This window comes from Ovis canadensis, chromosome 15, assembly GCF_042477335.2.
Source record: "Ovis canadensis isolate MfBH-ARS-UI-01 breed Bighorn chromosome 15, ARS-UI_OviCan_v2, whole genome shotgun sequence".
In the NCBI taxonomy this organism is placed as follows: Eukaryota; Metazoa; Chordata; class Mammalia; order Artiodactyla; family Bovidae; genus Ovis; species Ovis canadensis.
In genome coordinates this window covers 31,548,772-31,570,771 of record NC_091259.1, presented here as the reverse complement: position 1 = coordinate 31,570,771, position 22,000 = coordinate 31,548,772, and the positions used below count along the sequence as shown (strand labels likewise).

The 22,000-nt window shown below is 45.8% G+C and overlaps 1 protein-coding gene and 1 non-coding gene across 19 annotated transcripts in view; one reads left to right on the top strand and one right to left on the bottom strand.

Annotated features, from left to right (window-relative positions):
• NCAM1 (neural cell adhesion molecule 1) overlaps positions 1–22,000 on the bottom strand; it is a 368,148-nt gene that overhangs the window by 76,268 nt on the left and 269,880 nt on the right. The gene's annotated exons all lie outside the window — the stretch shown is intronic.
• Positions 18,796–18,867, top strand: TRNAS-GGA (transfer RNA serine (anticodon GGA)). Its single transcript has one exon. It is a non-coding gene; the product is annotated as a tRNA-Ser (tRNA).

The window sequence follows — 22,000 nt, the reverse complement described above, 5'->3', positions numbered from 1 at the left end:
CACCGGGTTCCTCGATTATCTGCTTAAGTCAGATAACCACTGCTCATGAAAATGTATTCTCAGGGTAGGAGAAGTGCTATTATTCATTGGGATCCAACTTCTTTCTGCCTTTCCTCCTCTTAGCTAAAGCAAATCAGCAAGCTAAAGGCTAATGGACATTTGGTTGAATGCATGAAGCGCCTGCAAGCCACTATGAAGGAGGGGCCTGGACAAAACAGAGCGAGTAATAGAGACTCAGCAAGCCCTTCCTTTTAACAGCCATTTTCTCTGCACAGTAGAGCAGAGGGAATACTCGTTGCCATGGTGATGGGCTTGCAGGCAGAGCCGTTGTGGGTCTCAGTCTGTGCTCATTTGATGAAGCAACCATGGTTGTACTTCGTGAAACACAGGGCTCAAAGGGCCTGCTTGGGGCGGGCAAGGGGGAGCGTGGGGGAACATATCTACCAGGGGCACAGCCTTCCTTGCCATCCTATGGACAAAGCAGCCCACAGAAAAACCCAGCAAAGGCTGCAGGGAAAGGGATGGTTTGGTGGGACAGGAATGGAATAGGGAGGGGTGAGAAATCAGGAACTGGCTGGGTGAGGATGCTGAGTGCGCCACTCTGAGAATATGAAGCAGGAATCCAGAGGCTTCCAAATGCCAGCTCAGAAGAAATATGATAGGAATGGAGGGGCCGCCTGTCAGCAGTCGGTTTGCTTCTGATTACTCATGTGAGACCCAGGACAGAATTCTTCCTGAGGGCAATGAAAGGTCTTCCCCCTACCTTTCCTGAATTTCGCCCGTAGTGTGCAGTGCTACAGTGGATTATTTTTTTTAATTTTTAAAAATTAATTAATGTATTTTAATTGGAGGCTAATGATTTTACAATATTGTGGTTTTTGCCATACATCGACATGAATCAGCCATGGGTGTACATGTGTTCCCCATCCTGAACCACCCCCCCCATCCCATCCCTCAGGGTCATCCCAGTGCACCAGCCCTGAGCACCCTGTCTCATGCATCGAACCTGGACTGGCGATCTGTTTCACGCGACAGTGGATTATAATGTGGGGGCCACAGCACCGGGGTCTGGGGGGGCAGGTGTGCCTGGTTGTGGCTGCTTTCTTCCCTCACTCTCCTCTGGATGGATTCTGAATGGACCTGAGCAGGAGGAGTCCCAACCATCACCAGTCCCACCTCCTCATTTTCTGGTCAGAAAAGAGTGGTAGGGACTTCCCTGGTGGTCCAGTGGTTAAGAATCTGCGTCGCAATGCAAGGGATATGGGTTTGATCCCTGGCTGGGGAACTAAGATCCGACATGTGTTGGACCAACTAAGCCCTCAGGCCACAGCTAGAGACCCTGAGTGCCACAATGAAAGATTGAGCGTGCTGCAACTAAGACTCAACGTAGCCAAACAAATAAATATTTTAAAAAAAAAACTAATTTTTTTAAATTAAAAAAAGAAAAGAGAGGTAAAGTGACTTCCCTAAGGTCACCTCTAGTGAGGGCCAGTGTGGCCCCAGAGTGCAGGCCACCTGGCTCCCAGGCAAGTGTTCTTTCCATTACATAATGCTGTCTCTGCCAGTAGAAGATAAAGAATCGGATACACATCCCTTAACAGAAGAGACCAAGTCCGTGGTTTATTGGGGGAGCACAGGGCCCTATAGGAGAGGGCTATACACCAGTGCCACCCATCTCAAGGCTACCTGGACCTTTTTAATCCCTATCTGTGGCTCATACTGTACAGAACAACAGGCCTATGAAGCCCAGAAGCTGAGCCTCGGCCACCCGTTGCTGAAGTTATGGTCCTTTCTGGAGTTTACTGGGGCATTCTTTGGAGAATTAGAGGCATGTTTCTAGCTTGGAAAGTGCACTGGCGCATATGCTATGTATTAGCAGCCAGCTTCAACATATGGATCCTGTTACTCTCACAGAGCCCTTATTGCTTTCAGAAGGATTTTCTTATCCCAAGTGAAAGAGCAGCCTTCATTTTTTTCAGCTCTTTTCAAACAGAACATGACTCTCAAGGGGCAGGAGAACACGGCAAGGCTGAAGAGTTTCCATCCTCGAATATGGCCGGTATCTATCTCTGGGCCATGGACAGAAATGAGAAACGAGCATTACCAAGGAATTCCCAGCTCCCCCAGATCCCAGCCACACATTTATCATCACAGACATTTTTTAAAGAAGAGATATCCATTCAGACGCCTGCCCTTTTGCACACATGGAGAAGACAGTGATTTCTCCTTCTAGACACCAGTCAAAGCCAGGCCAGAGGAAGCCCAGACTCTCTGGAAACTCAACGCTTGGATGTTTTCCACTGGAGTACAATGGCTGATTATTCTCCCCCAAATGCAAAACCATGAATTATTAGGTTTAATAACAGTGAGTGGAAATCCTGCTCCAAGTCCCAAACTCCTTCCCTCCACTTCTTGTGGCCTTTTCCTTTCTTACGGTATTCGTCTTCTCACTGTTTCAAATAAAAATTCCTGTCTTGACTTTCACCTTTCTCCAGTTGCAAATATAACTGTAATTTCCTCACCAGGCCTCACTCAGACCCTTTAGAGGAACTCTGAAAATATTTCTCCCAGAAAAAGTATCTCATTTTTTGCTTTGCAGAAACATTCTCTGCAGAAACATGGTACGTTATCTAGTCATCTTAGATGCATCCAAAGATACATGCTTATAAACACAGGTGGCTGGCTGGGACCCTGGGGTAGGTTGTCAATGTCCTCCCATTATGGAAGACGGTATGGAGATTCCTCAAAAAATTAGGCATAAAACTACCATATAACCCAACAACCCCACTGCTGCTGCTGCTAAGTCGCTTCAGTCGTGTCCGACTCTGTGCGACCCCATAGACAGCAGCCCACCAGGTTCCCCCGTCCCTGGGATTCTCCAGGCAAGAACACTGGAGTGGGTTGCCATTTCCTCCTCCAATGCATGAAAGTGAAAAGTGAAAGTGAAGTCGCTCAGTCGTGTCCGACTCTTAGCGACCCCATGGACTGCAGCCCACCAGGCTCCTCCGTCCATGGGATTTTTCAGGCAAGAGTACTGGAGTGGGGTACCATTGCCTTCTCCACAACCCCACTATTAGGCATATACCCCAAGGAAACCATAATTGAAAAAGACACATGTACCCATCACAGCATATCTACCCTAGCTAGGACGTGGGAACTACCTAGATGTTCGTCGACAGATGAATGGACAAAGAAGCTGTGGTACATATATACAATGGAATATTACTCAGCTATAAAAAGGAACACATTTGAGTCAGTTCTAATGAAGTAGATGGACCCAGAGCCTATTGCACAGGGTGAAATGAGTCACAGAGAGAAAACAACTATTAACACAAACACACATGGGATTTAGAAGGATGGTATGATGAACCTATCTGCAGGGTGGTACTGGAGATGCAACCAGAGACCAGGCCTCCGGACATGGCAGTGGGGGAGGGAGAGGGTGGGCGAACAGGGAGAGCAGCCTGCAAACACGCACACGAGCGCACGTGGAACAGCCAGCCAGTGAGGATTTGCTGTAAGACTCCACGACTCCGGGACCTCAACCCGGGGATTTGTGACAACTCGGAGGGGTGGGGTGGGGCGGGAGGGAGTTCCCAGAGGGAGGGGACATAGGCATACTTATGGCGAATTCATGTTGACAGAAACAGTACACTACTGTAAAGCAATTATCTTTCAATAAAAAATATACTGAAAGAAAAAAAAAAAAGAGCCCATCCCCTCCCCCCACCCCCGCTCCTCCCAAGGCCTCAGGAAGCTGGTTCAAACTTTCTGGTTTACAAAACACACTTTGTTATTTCCCCTGAGACTCCTGACCGTTCTGAGATATAAAAAGGCCCATAGGATTATTCTGAAAGAGATGGGAATACCAGACCACCTAACCTGCCTCTTGAGAAATCTGTATGCAGGCCAGGAAGCAACAGTTAGAACTGGACATGGAACAACAGACTGGTTCCAAATAGGAAAAAGAGTACATCAAGGCTGTATATTGTCACCCTGCTTACTTAACTTCTATGCAGAGTACATCATGAGAAACGCTGGGCTGGAAGAAGCACAAGCTGGAATCAAGATTGCCAGGAGAAATATCAATAACCTCAGATATGCAGATGACACCACCCTTATGGCAGAAAGTGAAGAGGAGCTAAAAAGCCTCTTGATGAAAGTGAAAGAGGAGAGTGAAAAAGTTGGCTTAAAGCTCCACATTCAGAAAATCATGGCATCCGGTCCCATCACTTCATGGGAAATAGATGGGGAAACAGTGGAAACAGTGTTAGACTTTATTTTTGGGGGCTCCAAAATCACTACAGATGGTGACTGCAGCCATGAAATTAAAAGACGCTTACTCCTTGGAAGAAAAGTTGTGACCAACCTAGACAGCATATTCAAAAGCAGAGACATTACTTTGTCAACAAAGATCCGTCTAGTCAAAGCTATGGTTTTTCCTGTGGTCATGTATGGATGTGAGAGTTGGACTGTGAAGAAAGCTGAGCGCCAAAGAATTGATGCTTTTGAACTGTGGTGTTGGAGAAGACTCTTGAGAATCCCTTGGACTGCAAGGAGATCCAACCAGTCCATTCTGAAGGAGATCAGCCCTGGGATTTCTTGGGAAGGAATGATGCTAAAGCTGAAACTCCAGTACTTTGGCCACGTCATGCCAAGAGTTGACTCATTGGAAAAGACTCTGATGCTGGGAGGGATTGGGGGCAGGAGGAGAAGGGGACAACCGAGGATGAGATGGCTGGATGGCATCACTGACTCGATGGACGTGAGTCTGAGTGAACTCCGGGAGTTGGTGATGGACAGGGAGGCCTGGCGTGCTGCGATTCATGGGGTCGCAAAGAGTCAGACATGACTGAGCGACTGAACTGAACTGAACTGAGGATTGTCCTCATGCTACAAAAGAGAGAATCAAAGCTGAGAAATGAAATAACCTGCCCAGGGCAACTCAGCTAGTAAGTAGTAAAAGTCAAGATTAAAAGTTATCTAATTTCAAGACTCCAGCCTTTCTCCCTACACTTCACAGCTATCATTAATCTTTTGTTGGCTTCCTAATGGCCTCATTATTATTATTACCTGTTCAGTTACTGCTCTTTCTAAATTATGGGCTAGAAAACATCATCAAGTTGTTGTCATCATGTCTACCCCGGTTAATTATAACTGGCCTCTCTGTTCAGAGAGAACCACAGCACTGTGTGTGCAGGCTCAGTCGCTAAGTTGTGATCAACTCCTTGCTGCCCCATGGACTGCAGCCCGCCAGGTTTCTCTGTCCATGGGATTCTCCAGGCAAGAATACTGGAGTGCGTTGCTATTTCCTACTCCAGGGGAATCTTCCCAACCCAGGGATCAAACCTATGCCTCTTGAGTTTCCTGCATTGGCAGGTGGATTCTTTACCACTGCGCCATCTGGGAAACCCAATTATAGCATTAAAATTCCTATTTTTACAGATGGGGAAGTGGAGGCTCAGAGCTCTGCTGCTGCTAAGTTGCTTCAGTCGTGTCTGACTCTGTGCGACCCCACAGATGGCAGCCCACCAGGCTCCCCCGTCCCTGGGATTCTCCAGGCAAGAACACTGGAGTGGGTTGCCATTTCCTTCTCCAATGCATGAAAAGTGAAAGTGAAGTCGCTCAGTCGTGTCCGACTCTTCGCGACCCCATGGACTGCAGCCCACCAGGCTCCTCCATCCATGGGATTTTCCAGGCAAGAGTACTGGAGTGGGGTGCCATTGCCTTCTCCACTCAGAGCCCTATGTAATGGTAATGATGGATCAAGATTCAAACCCAGGCCAAATGACTTCCAAAGCCCCAGCCATTTCTCTCACCCTGTTCCATCCCTTGCAAACAGACAGAAAAAGCCTCTCTTGAGTATGGAATGAGTTACTTCTCCACATCTCACTTAGAAAATAAAATAACCCTGTGAGAGATGCATGTTTTAAAATGTGTTTTCTACCTAAATGTCTTTAAAAAATGTATGTCTTTTTCTGAAAGATATGACAACTTGTTTAGCAAACAGCCTCAGGTGGAAGTTCTGTGATTTTCACACTCCCTCCTCAGGTGGAAGTTCTGTGATTTTCAAACTCCCTCGCAGAAGCAAGCTATGAGGTCTTAGTTGCTGAAGAAAAGGGAACTGAAATTTCAGTTCTAAAATGCGCTCAGGCACTTATCAGAAGAGATGGGATCTTCTAAGCAAAACAACAGGAAAAGTAAATTCTGATTTCAAAATGGGGTCCATAGATTTCACCTGAGTTGTTAGCAACTTCTTGCACCCGTTCAATTTCATTGCTCTTTTCAGAATCTTCCTGGAGGAGGAAATGACAATCCACTCCAGTACTATTGCCTGGAAAATCCCATGGACAGAGGAGCCTGGTAGGCTGCAGTCCATGGGGTCGCAAAGAGTCGGACATGACTGAGCTACTTCACTTCACTTTCAGAACCTTACATGCTTGAGGAAGTAGGAGCTGAAAGCACCAAGTGAGCCCAGGTCTCTCCCATAACTGGCCAACAGTACTGTCTTGTTAAGTGATTATAAGACATTGGCTCCTGAGAAAGTCTAACTGCAGAGTTGTGGCAGGCCCAGGGCCAAGGTAGGCACACCTGAGGAGCATGCCCTGATCATCAATCAAGAGCTGGGTGAATGACGGAGGATGAATTTGATTAGTGACTGTGTATCAGACAAAGAGATCTTCAGAACCTGTTTAATAAAGGCTAAGGATTTTCTTAAAAAAGGCATCAAAGTCTAGTTCTACATTTATTTTGTCAGCTATTGTTCTAGAAATGAGTCTTAAATAGCACTGTACTTAACCACTAAAGGAGACTTATTTTTTTACTTTCCAAACTATGCTAAAGTGTCTTTCTTTTGATGGACCTGTGGGAAATTCAGATGTCAGAATAGGAGCGTAATAACTAAGGTATCCCCCATGTGCCCAGACAGTCTGCCTCATGGCCAGCAAAGTACACGAGCGGAGATAAGAGGGTGACTTCACGGATAAATCAAAAAACTCAACGAACACAAAACCAAGACTAACACAGCGACCCTGCAGAGCGGGGAATGCCGTGGACTCTGGGCCAACTCCCAGCGCTTAGCAGTCTAAGCCTGGCCAAGTTATTTACCTCTTGGAGCCTGTTTCCTTATCCGTTAAATGAGGACTGACAGAACCCTTATCAGAGGGCTGTTGGAAAGATAAGATGAATTAATACATGTAGAATAGTCTCTGGCACCTAATACACATTTCATATTTGTTGTGTATTATTAATAAGCCTCTATCAATAACCCTTTCCAAGGACATTATTTTGATTACTATTCTTGCAAAAAGTTATGTTTACCTTTATGGTTTTAGATAAAGTAACCTTCCAAATGAGCCATGTGGTGGTCAGGTGGACCGATTCCATGCTCTACATTACTTTAAGATATTTATTTTGCCTGTCAGAACGTCACTGGTATAAAAGATGACTGAACCCAATCAAAGCCAGAAAACCAATAATGTAGGCACAATAGCCAAGTCGCTTCACCTGTTTTCTTATCTGTAAAATAGGGATGATGATAAAATTGAATTCGTGTTGTTGGACTGTCATGCGAATTAAACAGTCAGGAAAGAGTTGTGGTTAGGAAGTCAGGATATGGAGTCAGAGAGGCTGGGGTCCAAATTCCAACTCTAATCCTGAATTCTCAGGAGAATCTCAGAACCTGTTCTCTGTATTTGTGATTGGCCATAACAACTTGGTTGATCTCATGGGGATGTTGAGATGATTTAGAAAGGTATGTAAAGTTCCAAACACAAGGTCAGACTGTGTTGGTTGTGTTTTAAATGATAGTACATGTATGACAGTACTTTGACATCATACACACACACCCACATATACATTCACACACACCCCCTAAACAAAATACCCTATAATGTTGGTAATGAGAATGGGATAGCAGGAGCCTCTTGTAGACTACTGTATTCAATTGTCCAAAGTCTATTAAGGGAAGTGTGTGTGTCTGTGTGTGTGAGATTTATCCAGTTGCAGCCAGTGAGGGCTATTCTTCATTGTCATGGTGGGGGGCGGGGGGGCTTCTCATTTCAGTGGCCTCTCTCGCTGGGCAGCACAGGCTCCAGGTGTGTGGGCTTCAGAAGTGGCAGCTTATGGGCTCTGCAGTGCTGGCGCAGTAGTTGTGGCGCAAGGGCTTAGCTGTTTCGTAGCACGTGGGATCTTCTCGGACCAGGGATCGAACCGGTGTCCCTAGCATTGCAAGGCAGATTCTTAACCGCTGGACCACCAGGGAAGCTCCTGTATTTTTAATCAATGTGTATGTATGATACATACAAGATCCACTAGATAAGCCAGTGTGTGTGTATATGAATAGAATAATTCAACATGTCAGATTGCTGTTTCTGGAAGAAGCAGCTGGACATAGGTAAATTTATCTCATTTTGGGAGAGAAAAACAAATAAAACAATTTAAGGTTGACAAAGGATTCGCATGTCACATCCTTGACAAGTGAGTCTCACAATTCTGGCTTGGGCTCCTGTTAACAGCAGTTGAGCAGAAGAAAACGCAGTAGACTGTTTTACTTTCAAACATCAACACAAGAGTTATATGTCAGTTTAAAGGAACTATAAAACACACACTCTTATACATTTTGGCTTCTGGTTCTGTATACTGGGCTTCCCTGGTGGCTCAGAGGGTAAAGCGTCTGCCTACACTGCAGGAGATCAGAGCTGGATCCCTGGGTCGGGAAGATCCCCTGGAGAAGGCAATGGCAACCCACTCCAGTACTCTTGCCTGGAGAATCCCATGGATGGAGAAGCCTGGTGGGCTACAGTCCATGGGGTCACCAAGAGTCGGCCACGACTCAGCGACTTCACTTTCACTTTCTGTATACTGGCATAACGGCAGGTCATATTCTGATTGCACTGGAAGCATCCTTGCTGTCTAAAGTGGGTTCACAGCAGCAACCAAAATCATCCAGGACTCATACTCAGGGCTGCCAGTTCTAGTTAGGGTCCCATCCATGTAAATGCTGAGAATTCTATGTAATTTCCATTTACATCAAAACACCCGGAAATTATCTACCTGGGGTTTCTAAGCCAACTGAGATAAGTTTATAACCAAACCCTTGAGAAACCCTCTGTGTGCAGTCCCCACAGGACCCTGGGTCCCTGGCTTCCCCCAGTATGTCAGCCAGCTTAGAGAGTGAAGGAAGCCCTCAAGAAAGCTGTGGTCTTCCCTGGCTGACAATACCAGCACTCAGCAGACTTGCGAGAACAGAACTCAAGACTGCAGGAGGAAGAGAAGGCGGCTCTTGGTGGCGATGGTGGTGGCGGCGGCTCTATGGTTTAATGCCTTAATGCCTTTTAAATGGATAAACCAGAACTGTACAAAGACAACCATATAGACAAGTTGCAAGTAAGATACAGATTTTTCTAAACCAAACTCAACTTCGCTCATATACCAAGTGGGTTTCCCATGCCAATCACTTTAATAAAGCCACCAAAACTGGAGAATGTTTCATTACAAAAGTGATGCGATGAGAATTCCTGATGAAAATTCTCTTTAATCTCCTCAAACCTCAGGACTCTTCCAGAGTGACTGGGGGAGGTGTGAGAAAGGGGAACATAACTTCAGAATTCTTCAGCTTTCTATGTAGTATGATAATACAGTTGATGTGTGTGCAGGCTCAGTTGCTACGTCATGACCAACTCTCTGCAACCCCATGGACTTAGCCCTCCAGGCTCCTCTGCCTATGGCATTTTCCAGGCAAGAATGCTGGAGTGGGTTGCCATTTTCTTCTTCAAATGATCTTCCAGACCCAGGGATTGAACCTGTGTCTCCTTCATTGGCAGGCGGGTTCTTTACCACTGGGCCACCGGGAAGCCCAATAGAGTTGATATTATAAAATTACACTAAGGAAGAGAAAGTGTTACACATCGCTATACAACTGAGGTTTAGATGATTAATCTGATATCCTGTTACCCCAAATAATCTATCCTATGAAATTCTAGTAGCCAAACAACAGAAACCAACTCTATTTCTTAGCAAAATAAATGATGAGAGTTGCTGGGAACCAGGAATAACTGGGTCCTGGCTCTGTTCCACGGGGCTGGCTTCAACTCAGAACACAGAGGCAAGGCAGATAAGGGCTTCAGCTTTCTTGCCTTCCAAAGTTCCCTGGGTCAAAGTAGCATTCCACTGGGTCTGATTGGATGGTTCCGTTTTATAGAACTAAGTCAGTGGTTTCAAACCATGGTGGTTACCCCTATGACCTCCCTAGAAACTAGAAAACTTGATTCATATCACATCACATGGTGTCCTCGTGCTCTGGTTAAAGGGCAAGAAGATCTATGCGTTGGTTTAATCTGTTCAGAAGTGATAGACTCCTGCTACTCCCCAAGCTGTCACTCCATAGCCAACCTCTACCTCCAAGAAAGTACACGATTCCTACTGGGAGCATTCTGGAGCATTGAACAGGAGTCCGAAGAAATGACTCAAGGGGGTATTAATCAGGAGCACAACCCAAAGAAATTCTACACCATACCTGTGATCAGACACAAGAAAGAAGCCAGCCAAACCCTGATGAAAGGAGTTTTGTTGGTTTGCTTGTTTTAACAGGGGCTCATAAAAGAAGGAGATACACTGAAAAAGTTACTTAATTTTTTCCTCAAAGTAGCAAAAAGTCAGAAGCAGCCCCAGAGAGCCTCAAAAGGGCTAGATTCCAGGCCAGGAGTGAAATATTTGCCAGGTGGGCATTAATACTGTCTCCTATAGCCCACAAGAGGGGAGGCACATATGTTTCAAAGCCCCCACCCTGGGAAGCACCTGCCATACAAGGGCAGGAGTGTGTGCCGAGAGGTGGAAAAATGGACAAGCTATACCTGATTTCTGTCTTCTACTCCACTGAATTCATTCATGGCCAGGGTTGTAGAACCATTTAGTAACAGAGGGGGTTCGAGCTGGGGGGACCTGACATATACTCTCCAACCCCTTCATTTTATAGATGGAAAACAGGGGCAGAAGTCTAGGGTCCCTAGAGCAAAGCTCAGGAGCCACGGGGTTGTGCCCACATACTGACTGCTGACCTGATGCCTCTTCTTGTCTCTGCATCTCATTTGCTCTGTGTCCTCAGCAGCTCTTTCACCAACTGTTTTCCCTTGCTTGCTTTGCCCTGGTCTCACCCTTGTTCCTAAAGAGCGAGAGTCATCACTTAGGACTTCCCTGGTGGTCCAGTGGTTAAGAATCCGCCTGCAGGGGACACAGGTTCCGTCCCCGCTCTGGGGAGATCCCACATGCCTCAGGGCACCTGAGCCCGCGGGTCATTACTAGTCAGCCCATGCAGCCCAGAGCCCATGCTCTGAAACAAGAGAAGCCACTGCAATGAGAAGCCCTCAAACCACAGCTAGAGAGCGGCCCCTGTTGCCTGCAGCTAGAGAAAGCCCGCACGCAGTAACGGAGACCCACAGCAGCCAAAAATAAAAATAAATTTAAAAAAAGAGTCTATCCCTTGGAGTTGTGTGCTTGTGTGTGCTTGTGCTCAATTGTGTCTGACTCTGAAGTCTCATGGATTGTAGGCTGCTAGACTTCTCTGTCCATGGAATTTTCCAGGCAAGAATACTGGAGTGGGTTACCATTTTCTACTCCAGGGAAGCTTCTTGACCCAGGGACTGAACCCATGATTCCTGCATCCCCTGCACTGGCAGGCAGATTCTCCACCACTGTGCCACCTGGGAAGCCCCAGAGGCTGGCCTTATTAAGTGCAGCTAGGAAAGCTGGACAAACAGCTGGTGGCCTACCTGTCCTGCCCGAAGCTCATTAATGTATCTAGTGTTGCCAACACCAGCCCACTTTCTAACTGAAGCTCCAGTTCTCTGCTTCCTTTCCAGACAATCTTTCCTGCCGTTTCCCTTTTTTGGGCAGGCTGACTTCAGGCTAGCACCTTGCCTGAAGTTGAACTACTCACTCCTTGCCCTGAAACATAGGGCAAGGACACAATTAGATGCTTGAGACTCAGCTAAGCTTCTCTAGATAAATAACATAAAATCTATAACATAACAACATAAAAAGGCCGATGACCCAGGCCTTCTTGGTAAATTGCTGCACGTGACCTGATAGCTTCCAGGATGTCCCTGACAATGCTTCCTTAGTTCTGCTCTTTCAAAACCTTGCCTTGATAAAATGACTCATCCAACTTCTCCTCTTCCGGCTATAAAAAGGTAATGATACAAGGTGGATGGTCTCTCTCTCTCCCCCGACAGCTTTTGCCAACATGGCAAGAAGTTGGAATTATATCTTCCAATGTTTGTCCAGCTGTTGTTTGCAGATGTTATATTCTTTACACTGAGAATGCTAGCCTGCAATTTCATCCTGAAAATTTCAAATCCTGTCCATGTCTTTCAAAAATGTCCTTATGTGATCATAGCTTTAAGCACATCTGGGCTATTGAAGATACAAAGGCTTACGAGCTCCCGAACAACTAGTGCAAAAAACTGTTAAATTTAGTTTCTGTCAAGTGAAAATTTCACATTCTCAAACCAAGATATATAGTTTATATAGACGGTGATTATTTTGAGCCAGTCCCCGTTCAGAGCTCTTCAATGAGTTCATGTAATCCTCATAACAACCCCATGAGATAGGTACTTGGTGTTATTATCCTACTGGACAGATGAAGTAGGTTATTATCCTACTTGACAGATGAAGAAACTTAAGAACTGAAAGATTAACTAATAGCCCAACGTCACAAAGCTAGTAGGAGGTAGAGCTGGGAGGTGAAGCCCAGGCAGATTATGCTCCCTGGCCCTTGGTCTTAAGTACGTGTTACATAAAGTCGGCTTTAATGAAAGTCAGCTTTCGTGAGAAAGGGGTTGCTCTTGTGCTGGATGAACTGGGAGACAGTGTGCAAGTTGAAAAACACTATTTCCTTGGGGAAATACTGATTCTGAACATGGGCTCAGAGGCTGCCTGAATTTGGAGCCCACCGGGCCACAGTCCTCTCCCTGCTGCAGCCCTGCCTTCCTTACACTGAAGCCTTCTAGCCCCCTCCTGACCAGCAATGGTCCTGGCATCCATGCCATCAGGCAGCCACCAGAGCTCAGCCGCCAACAGGGATCAGGAAGAGGCTGTGAGTTGGACATTCCATCTACGGGTCACTTCTGATTCCTCCAATTTGGATTCAGTGTAAGCCATATCATCCCTTATTAAAATGTGAGTATTAAAAGTATTCTTTGCTGATATTTAAGTTGCGACTGGCTCTTTGCTCCTTGGTAGGGTGTGCATCTGAGTTGGATTATTCATGTAACTACTCAGCCAGTATTCTCTCAAAGGACTCCCTCTCCTTAAGAGGTCATCTGTAGAGTATGATGGTAAAGAGATTCCTAGTAGAGGTAATAACTCTTTTCAAGGGGTCGAGAGTCCATTCCCCATTCTCCAGAGTCACCCCTCACCAGACAGTGCCTGACCCGTTGATTAACATGATTAACATGTTGATTAACATGTCCACATTACACAGAAGAAAACTCAACTATTAAAATAATAATAATTTAACAAATAGTATATCCACTATTCTGGGATAGCTTTTAAATTAGGTAACAAATAAGAAAGCTATCATTTGGCTCTACTACCAATTAGGGTAGGAGTTGAAATGCTATATCCACTATCGTGGCTTATTAAGAATTCAGACGTGAGCACAGCCCCAGCCCAGGTGGGGTGGCAGAGGAAAGGGACCATGGTGGTTCAGAGGTTAAAGTGTCAGCCTGCAATACGAGAGGCCTGGGTTCCATCCCTGAGTGAGGAAGATCCCCTGGAGAAGGAAATGGCAACCCAACCCAGTCCTCTTGCCTGGAAAACCCCATGGATGGAGAAGCCAGGTGGGCTACAGTCCCCGGAGCCGCAAAGAGTCGGACATGACTGAGCGACTTTAAGAACTCAGACGTGAGGATAGCCCCAGCCCAGGTGGGGTGGCAGAGAGAAGGGATGGTGGCAGAAGGTGGCTGTGCGGTGGTCCTAAAGCATCTGAGGTACATCCTGGCTCTGAGTGCGTGGTACTGCTTCTGCCAACCTTACGATCCATCCATCCATACAATCATCCAGAACATGACTTTCCAACTCTCAGTTAAAAGTCCTTTGGCTATATCTGTGGCCTCCTTCTGTCTTCACACAGTGTGATTTCAGGGACCCAAAAGAGCCCCTTGGGGCTCCCCAGTCCCATGCTGGGGTCTGATACGCCATTTTCATTCTGGTACTTCTATCTTATGATGTGTGTGCCTAGTAATAGCAAGCAACTCCATGATGCTATCAGTTTTTTCAACTTAAAATGAATGAAAGATGTAGATAGAGTTCATTTGGGAGGGCTGGGAAAACATGGTCTGTCAAGCAGGAGTTGGGAGGTTGTTAGGGAAATGTTCAATCTTGTTCAGGCTTCAGAAGTAGGGGAGAACATACTTGCCTGCAAGCACACCAGCAAGTCAGGTGGCGCTTCAGATAAGAAAGGGAGTGGGTCTTGGAATCTCTTAAGCCCCTGAGGGCCTGGCCAGCCCTGCTTTCCCCTCCCCACCAGGGTCTAAGAAGTCTTATGACTCACAAGGTGAAACAAACAGCTTGTAAAAGTTAAAGGAAAACCAGAGCTGCATTTTTGCGTGCAAACTAATGACATCAACTGTGGTCTGGGATTATAAGTGGGAGCCCCCAAATTGCAATTTGAAGTCTTACCCAGGGGAAAAACATACCGCCCAGGACCCGTCTCTCAGCTGAGACTCCAGATTGCTGTTAATGTGGGATTTCTCAGGGCTATTCTGGAGAAGGAAATGGCAACCCACTCCAGTACCCTTGCCTGGAGAATCCCACGGACAGAGGAGCCTGGCGGGCTACAGTCCATGAGGTTGCAAAGAGTCGGACAGGACTTCACTTTCACTTTCAGGGCTATTCACGTGTGGATGTAGGTGTTGGCTCAATCTGGTGATATACACTGATATATACGCTGATACTTCTCTCTATTGTTTCTATTTCTTTTCTTTTAATGACTGTATATTGAAATTAAGAAAATGATCTTCTATAAAAAACTGAAACTGTTTACTTGTGTGTAACAAGTGGTTTCTTTTGTTAACGGATCCCTTGAATCTAAAATGAAAATAAAACATTCGGCAAAATATAAATTGTGGAGAAAAAACAACCAAATGCACAAGGCTCCCACTCATCTTGATAGCTGAGACCATCTACGTGTATTAATTATGTTCCTTCTTTGCCCAAAATAATGCTACATCTCTGAAGAACTGCCAATCAGTCATAAACATTAAATATGGAATGAAATCCTTATGATACCCTTTACAGACTTTTGTCTGGGTTTTGTTTTTGTAGTACGGTTTTATTTAAGCAAGCATCACTAAGGTCTTTCATTATTCACTTAGACTCCTTCTCTCCCCTAATCCAAACCCAACTGTCCTTGACAAACTCACTTTGCTTTATCTGATAGGCAGAAGAGTCTTTGAATCTGTGTCTGTGAAATCAAAGACAGAAAGATTAAAGAGAATCCCCCCATGGCACCATGTCGTAATGGCCTTTGATGCTCAAGGACTAAAATAAGTGGGATCCCAAGGAGACAATTCAAAGGTCAGAGGCAGATATGACGCTCATCCATGAGAAACAAACAGAAGCCAAACTCGTCTGATGGGGGCAGAATCTTTTTGGAAGGATTTCACAAAGGCAACGCTTCTTAACTTCCCCTTCAAGGTGACAAACTCTAGTTCTATGAGCAACTTTAAAATCAAATAACTAAACCCTTCTTCCTGGATCCTTAGCTCAAAAGAAGGAAAAACCTGTCAGGAGACAAATTCTCTTTAGGGAAGGTTCATGGAAAAATTCCTCTTAACTTCAGGAGACCAAACCCCTTTCCTGGCAATAGGAGTTTAGTGTCCACTGTGATCCTGCCTGGTGGCTCCAGCGCCAAGTCTAACACGGGACTTGGGCAGGACATAGGGTAGCACACACACACACACACACACTCACTCACTTACTTGCTCCTTCCTCACCTTTTCTTCTTAGACAGCAAATTCCTCTTGGAACTAACTTCTGAACTTTGAAAATGATGTCAAGTCACAGTGACCAGGCAAAACTGGATGCCTTAAAAAGAACTCAGGGCACTAACCACTGAATTTTCCTTCTTTAAAAACAGAGTCTGCTTCATCAGAGGCTAAACTTGGGAATGCAAGCACTCATTTCTGTTCCAAATGGGACTAACAGCGTCAACACTGAGAAGCCCCGGACCAGTGGTGATCTGAACATACTTAAGTGAGTGGAGCTCACACGCGATGACGCTGTTTCGTATTTCATGTAACTTTCGGTTTCCCCACCAGAAACTCCCCAAACAAACTCCATCCTGAGAGCTGCAACAGTGCACACAGTCAAGGCTGCGACTGCGGCTGCCTTAGAAGCAGCAGCGCATCTGTCTGCTGCCAGGATGACTATGTCATCCTGGGGGTAACTCAGCCACCTCTGCATCGAGGATTGTGACAGAATGGGCCGCTCACTGCACGTGGGCTGAGATCTCCCCAACAGGCCTGTCTTTGGTCAAGTGGAATCCCTGCCTTTTTTCCCCTTCAGTCACCTCTTTCCCATCCCAGCCCACCCCAGTTCTCAAGGCTGGCCATCTGCATACTTCCGTAAGACAGACAGACACAAGTCCTACATACCCAGCAACAAACTAGGCCAAAAAGCAAAAGCACTGATACATATGGGTATCCAGTCCCATGCTTGCATCATACCTTACTTTGCAACAAGGCAGCTGCCTTTATTTCTGTAAACAAGTCATAGCTGTCAGCATCACTATTTGGCCTTTAAGATGCCAGTATCTTATAGAAAGCCATTAACCGGGAACAACCTGACAACCAAGTCTCCTAAAGGGTCACAACTGCCAGAATAAATGGCTAGTGAAAAAAGCTCGCAGTTCCATCAGCAGCCCCTAAACTCCCTTGGGGGCAAGGAATCCGTTTCTGAATTTCATCCTGCTCTCTGGAGGATAAGCGATTACTCCCTCTCTTTTCTGTTATGGGGTCTACACATGGATTTACATTTTATGAAGCATTTCTCACTGAGTCTGTTCAGACAAGATGACACATTTTGAATAGCCTTTAAGATATGACCAACACACACACACACCCCCTCCCCAAGATCCCCAGTTTGCAATGTCAATCTCAAAAGCCACTGAATTGTGAGTTATCTGCCTGCTTCCTGGGTAAGAAGAGGTGATGAAAACACCAAGGCTTTCCCCCAAACCTCTAGGTGGCTTATGAGCTGAAAACAAAGACTTCGCATTGAAGACATCCTTCCCTTTCTGTACCCTCTCTGTACCACGTTCCTTTTTTGCTGAACCCTTGCAGCAAGGCTATTGAGTGACCAAAATGGGCTCAAAGCCTTGAGTTGGCCTTTGTCTTGGACCAAGACTCTTGTAACATCACAGGGGAGAGTGACCCAGAGACCAAGAACGGAAATCAAGGGGACTGGATGCAGCTTCCCCACAGCCAAATCTGCTAGAGTCTGACTTATTCCTGCCTCTTAGCAACAGGCCTTGCTGTACAGTGCAGAGATGGAAAACTCCATTAGAGACCAGGCACCAGAGCCACAAAGCTGAGAACAAGCCAAGGAAGAGAGCTGAGAGCTGAGGTCGAAAAGGAAAGCGCCTTCAGGGAGAGAAGAGGGGCAATCGCCTGGGTGACATGCGAGTGTCGCGTGACCAGGGCCTCGAAAGCACCTTGGGAAGCAGCACCCGGCAGGCCGATCCTGCTGTCTTCCCATGGCCTCCCAGAAGCCACCAGCTGTGACGTCAGCTTCACGGCCATGCCAAGGGTGAGCAGCCTCCTCCCTCCTGCTGCACACACTGGATTTGGAGGCCACACTTAGATCTCCCAGGAGACCCTGTCTACGGGCACAGAGGGCTGGCACAGACCAGACTGCATGGAGCATGTGATGTCTCCTTACACTTTCTAGAAAGGGACCCTGCCGCATTCTGTTCTTCCAAGGGAAAGTCAACCAGGATGACGGGAGGGCTGAGCCAGCACTCCCCTGGTCTTTATTGTCAAAATCTTGCCCCTTCAGAATGGGAGAAAATAATAGCAAAAGAAGCAACTGACAAACAACTAATCTCGAAAATACACAAGCAGCTCCTGCAGCTCAATCCCAGAAAAATAAACGACCCAATCAAAAAATGGGCCCAAGAACTAAACAGACATTTCTCCAAAGAAGACATACAGATGGCTAATAAACACATGAAAAAACGCTCAACATCACTCATTATCAGAGAAATGCAAATCAAAACCACAATGAGGTACCATTTCATGCCAGTCAGAATGGCTGTGATCCAAAAGTCTACAAGCAATAAATGCTGGAGAGGGTGTGGAGAAAAGGGAACCCTCTTACACTGTTGGTGGGAATGCAAACTAGTACAGCCACTATGGAGAACGGTGTGGAGATTCCTCAAAAAACTGGAAATAGAACTGCCTTATGACCCAGCAATCCCATTACTGGGCATACACACTGAGGAAACCAGAATTGAAAGAGACACGTGTACCCCAATGTTCATTGCAGCACTGTTTATAATAGCCAGGACATGGAAGCAACCTAGATGCCCATCAGCAGATGAATGGATAAGAAAGCTGTGGTATATATATATACACAATGGAGTATTACTCAGCCATTAAAAATAATGCATTTGAATCAGTTCTAATGAGGTGGATGAAACTGGAGCCGATTATACAGAGTGAAGTAAGCCAGAAAGAAAAACACCAATACAGTATACTAACACATTTATATGGAATTTAGAAAGATGAAAGGGCTTCCCTGGTGGCTCAGAGGTTAAAGCGTCTGCCTGGAATGCAGGAGACCCGGGTTCAATCCCTGGGTCGGGAAGATCCCCTGGAGAAGGCAATGGCAACCCACTCCAGTACTCTTGCCTGGAGAATCCCATGGAGGGAGGAGCCTGGTAGGCTACAGTCCATGGGGTCGCAAAGAGTCGGGACACGACTGAGCGACTTCACTACTTCACTAGAAAGATGATAACAATAACCCTGTATGCAAGACAGCAAAAGAGACACAGATGTATAGAACAGTCTTTTGGACTCTGTGGGAAAGGGAGAGGGTGGGATGATTTGGGAGAATGGCATTGAAACATGTATAATATCATATAAGGAATGAACTGCCAGTCCAGGTTTGATGCATGATACTGGATGCTTGGGGTTGGTGCACTGGGATGACCCAGAGGGATGGTACGGGGAGGGAGGAGGGAGGGGGTTCAGGATGGGGAACATGTGTATACCTGTGGCGGATTCATGTTGATGTATGGCAAAACCAATACAATATTGTAAAGTAATTAACCTCTGGTTAAAATAAATAAATTTATATTTTTTAAAAAAAGGAAAAAAAAAAAATCTTGCCCCAGGATCCTCTGAGATCAGGGAAGCCATAACAGAATTGGATCTGGAAGTAAAGGGGTGTGGTCATCAGTCCCTCCTCCCTATCTCCATGGTGATGAACTTGACCCCCATCATAACATGACTGTCTTATAAGGCAATGAAGTAGCATCTGTTTCAGTGACCGAACTCCATCAAGGACTGAGCCTCCACATCCTCAGTGCTCAGCGCACTGTACACCTTAAAAGATGTGCTGAATTAACTGAAGACCCTTTCTGATTATTCTTTTCTGAGGTTCACAGGAATGTAACGGTTCTGAAATGCGTGGGATGCAGGCGTCCAGGCCCCAGAACAGTGTCAGGTCACGTGCTTAAGAATGACCTGGATGGCTGGTGAAAGTCAGAGTTCCTTGCTGATTCAGCCCCTCTGCAGCGGAGCCCTGTGATTCCAATGTGCAAATACTCCTCAGATGATTTTGATACGTAGCCAAGTGAAGATTCTCTGGCCTACTCACTCATTAACCTGGCGTAACTGATGAATTGCAAAAACATCAAACCCATCCAAACCCTTCAAGGCCCTGCCCAAAGTTTATTATCTTTTTAATTGTATGATTTTATTTATTCTTCATGGAGCTGGGTCTTCACTGCTGCGTGGGATTTTCTCTAGCTGTGGTATGCGTGCTTCTCACTGTGGTGGCTTCTCTTGTTGCGGAGCACGGGCTTGCGGGCTTCAGTAATGGCTGCGTGCGGCTCAATCCTCGGGGCTCTCAGGCTCTGGAGCTCAGGCTTGTTAGTTGTAGTGCACGTGCTCAGCTGCTCCATGGCAGGCGGAATCTTTCCGGACCAGGGATCGAACCCATGTCTCTGCATTGGCAGGTGGGCTCTGTTCCACGGAGCCACCAGGGAAGCCCACTGCCCAAAGTTTTGGTGTTCACAGCCACTGTGTTGCCCTAATACATGTTTATTTATCACATTAAGCAATGCGACACGGCTCTGTAGAAACTCCTATTTCATGCGCTTCTTCTCAAAGTTGTCACATTAGCTCTTTAGAAAGTATAACCCTGAACTCAAAACCAATATAATAAACATCACTTTTTCTAAAAGTAGACATGCCCTCCGATCAAAATGGATATAACAATAAAGGACAGCAAGTTACAATGGGGTATCACTGCCCTTGACACAGAGTGTGACGCTCTCGGGTTCACCCAGCCCAGGACGACAACCTGCCGTTACAAATGGAAGGTCGTAGTCACTGTCAGTGGTCAGCTGAGCAGTCTTGCTCTTGCTTTGCTAAGCTGGTCAGCCTGAACTGTCCCCTGCATAAGCCACATGAATGTGCTGGTCACTAAGTGGCTGTAGGTGAGACATCTATTCATGAATCTCAGGGCAGATTCCTGTTAACTGTAAGAGGAAAGAGAGATAAGGGGAGGCATGAGACATCAGACACCATCTTCCTAAAATGAGACTTCTAGGCTCTGAAATAAAAACAGACTTTGGAAATCCCAAAATTAGCTCTAAATCGTAAAAGATGAATTCCTCCTATAATATCCTCAAAAGGTCAGTTAAAAAGGAGACTCAGCCCTACTCAGCAATCTTTCAGCCTAGAAAACATTCCCGTCCAAGGTATTAGGAACTACCTGCCTCTTACCTTTATTCTGTGATATTGATGGATTTCAAACCTCTACAGGAACATTTACACAGGCCTCTCAATCCCCTGTGGAACCTGATAGAAGAAAACTTCCAATTGTTTCAAACAATTCCTAGCTGAATTCGTCTTGCTTTCAAAAGTTGCGGAGTCCCGAGGACAAATCCACCTCTTAGATGTAAAAGATGATGATTTATTATTAATGTCCCTATGCTTGCTCGTTGATTTTTTTTCCCCTCCATACAACACAGGTGTCGCTTGAAAAGAAAAAGATACTTGGTGCTCCACGAACTCTTCCCCAAATGTGGAAATTCGTAACCACTGCACAAATGCAGATGCCTCTCCACCCAACTTATAGATCTTTCTGCCCATTTGATGCAGATCTCTACGGCTTACACATTCCCTACAAACATATTCCCACATGCAGGAAATACAGAAGAAAATGTTCCTGTAAACCTTTTGTTTCCGTTATTTTAAGCTATCAGGAGAAATTCAATCTACCCAAAGAGATTGTCACCCCTGCTCACTCTCCTGAGGACCCTGAGAGACCCAGAGGGAGACCCCAGGTGCCACATGGGGACTCATTTACCTTCCAAGTGGCCACTGAACATGAGCAGAGGCAGGCCCCCAGTGCTCAGCCTCTGGCTGGTTAAATAATCCGTAGCTGAAAGCTTCCTGGCCTTAAAATCAGAAACTGATAATAATAATATTTAAGAGATGACTCAAAGTGGAAGAAAAACAGGGGAATAAAAGAATCACACCAAACAGCCAGACGGTAAGCTACCTAGAGTGAGGTCGGGGCTTTTCTGCAATTTCAAAGTGTCTTGTACTTAGTTTTATACCCAGCAGGTTCCAGTAAATGCTCTCCACCACCTAACAGCAACCTTCCTTTCATTTACGTTTTATCTCCCAAGGTGAAGATTGTTTCTTAAATGACTTGGTTAAAAAAAAAAATGTATTTTAAAAACGCTTTCAGGGTAAATGCCTGG